Source organism: Mus musculus, chromosome 1 (assembly GCF_000001635.26).
Source record: "Mus musculus strain C57BL/6J chromosome 1, GRCm38.p6 C57BL/6J".
Classification (NCBI taxonomy): Eukaryota; Metazoa; Chordata; class Mammalia; order Rodentia; family Muridae; genus Mus; species Mus musculus.
Window position 1 is genome coordinate 12,372,823 of NC_000067.6, and position 2,489 is coordinate 12,375,311.

At 37.6% G+C, this 2,489-nt stretch overlaps 1 non-coding gene across 1 annotated transcript; it reads left to right on the forward strand.

The window, feature by feature from the left end:
* The first annotated feature begins 2,113 nt into the window (after positions 1-2,113).
* Positions 2,114-2,220, forward strand: Gm22633. Its single transcript, XR_003949341.1, has one exon. It is a non-coding gene; the product is annotated as a U6 spliceosomal RNA (small nuclear RNA).
* The last annotated feature ends 269 nt before the right edge of the window (positions 2,221-2,489 follow it).

Below are 2,489 nucleotides of genomic sequence, written 5' to 3' on the forward strand. Positions count from 1 at the left end.
CAGCCCCCACTCCAGCTGTTGGAGTACTCACATGAACACCAAGCTGCACATCTGCTACATATATGCATAAGGAAGGGAGTTAGGTCCAGCCCTTGTATGTTCTTTAGTTGGTAGTTTAGTCTCTGAGAATCCCCCAAGGGTGCAGGTTTGCTGACTCTATTGCTCTTCTTGTGGAGTCCTTATCCCTTCCAGGTTCCTTAATCCTTCCCCCATCTCCTCCACAAAAGCCCAGTCTAATGTATGACTGTTAGTCTCTGCATTTGTTTTGGTCAGATGCTGGGTGGAGCCTAATAGAGGCCAGTTAAGCTTGGCTCTTGTCTGTGCATTCAGACTGAAAGATACAAACATAGCCTGAGGCTTCAGGGTAGTTAAAGGAGGAAGGCAGGCCTGCAGTGTATTCTATTGATCCTCTGAGGACACCTTGGCACATCACCCCCACCCCAAATTGGCAGGGGTTGTTAAGTGTATTCATTTCTGTCCCTCTCACACAGGGCACCCCTGTGTCCAGTCCAGCAGTGACAAATAGAGCTGTCAATAGTATCTTCACATGTATCAATGGTGACAACTCTTTGACCTACAGTGAGGCATCACAGTCTGACGTTGTGTTCCTTTATGATTTCACTTTTTTAATGATTAAGTTATATTGTATTGGGTAAATGTTTTACATTTTCCTTATCCAGTCTTTGGCTGAGGGACTTGTAGATTGCTTCCAATTTCTAGCTTTTTTTTTTTTTTTTTTTAGAGCAGAAATAAACATTGTTGAACAAGTGTCTCTGTGGTGAAATTAAATACCCTTTAGATATATGCCTAATAGTGGCATAGCTGAAACTTGAGATAGATCAATTGCCATCTCATTGAGGGACTGCCTCACTAATTTCAGCTGTGGCAGTGCAAGTTTGCACTCTGACTGCCAATGGAGGAGTGTCATCCTCACCAGCAGTGTCTGTCACTTGTTTTATTGTTGTGAGCCTTTCTAACAGGCATAAGATAAAATCTCAAAGTAGCTTTGATTTGCATTTCCCTGGTGGCTAACATGTTGAACATTTGTTTCTCAGGTATTTGAGTTTCCTGTTTTGATACTAATCTGTTTACAGATTACTTTTCATATTTTAATTGGGTTATTTGTATTCTTGATATCTAGTTTTTTGAGTTCTATAAATGGTTTGGACATTAGCCCTCTATCAGATGTGGAGTTGATAAAAAAAAAATATAATTTCCATTTTGTAGGCTGCTACTTTGTCTGAATGGTGGTGTCCAGTAACATAAAGAAACTTTTTAGTTTCATGAAGTCCCATGTACTAAATGTTGAACTTAGTGCCTATACTAACAGTTCAAGAGGTCTTTTCCTAAGGCAATGAGCTCAAGACGATTCCCCACTTTCTTTTCTATAAGGTTCAGTTAATCTGGTTTTATATTGAGGTCTTTGATCCACTTGGATTTGAGTTTTGTACAGAGTGATTAGTTTGGATCTTGTAGCATTATTCTGCATGCAAACATCCAATTTAGCCAGAATCATTTGTTGAAGATGTTTTTTCCAGTGTGTGTTGCTGCATTATTTATCAAAAATCAGGTGTCCATTGATATGAGGATTTATGTCTGGTCCTTCTAGTTAATTCTATTGATTAATGTGTCTTATTTTGTGCCAATACCTTGCTAATTTTATTACTATAGCTTTATAGTAAAAATTGAAATTGTGCAAGTTGACCTCCTACAGATCTTTTATCACTCAAGATTGTTTTAGTTATCCTGGCTTTTTGTGTTTCCATATGAAACTGAAAACTTACCTTTTCAAGCTCTGTGAAGATTGCTTTTAGTAGGACAGCCACGTTTACTATATTAATCTAACTGTTCCATGTGCATGGGAGACCTTTCTGTCTTGTGATACCTTCTTCAAATTCTTAATGTCTTCTTTCTTTCATGTCTTAAAGATTTATCATTCAAGTTTTTCACCTGTTTGTTTAGTCATCAAAGGATATTTTATATTATTTGAGACTATTGTGAAAAATGTTGTTTTCATGATTTCTTTCTCGATCTGTTTCTCATTTGTATAAGGGGGTTACTGATTTTTCTGAGTTAATTTTGTATCGAGCTACTTTGTTAAAAGTGTCCATCAGTGCTCACGTCGGCAGCACATATACTAAAATTGGAACGATACAGAGAAGATTAGCAAGGCCCCTGCGCAAGGATGACACGCAAATTCGTGAAGCGTTCCATATTTTTTAGGAAAGAAATCTAGAACCATAGATTTGAGCATCAGCAACACAATACAAGAGATGGAAGAGAGAATCTCAGGTGCAGAAGATTCCATAGAGAACATCTGCACAACAATCAAAGAAAATACAAAACACAAAAAGATCTTAACTCAAAATATCCAGGAAATCCAGGACACAATGAGAAGAACAAACCTACGGATAATAGGAGTGGATGAGAATGAAGATTTTCAACTCAAAGGACCAGCAAACATCTTCAACAAAATTATTGAAGAAAAC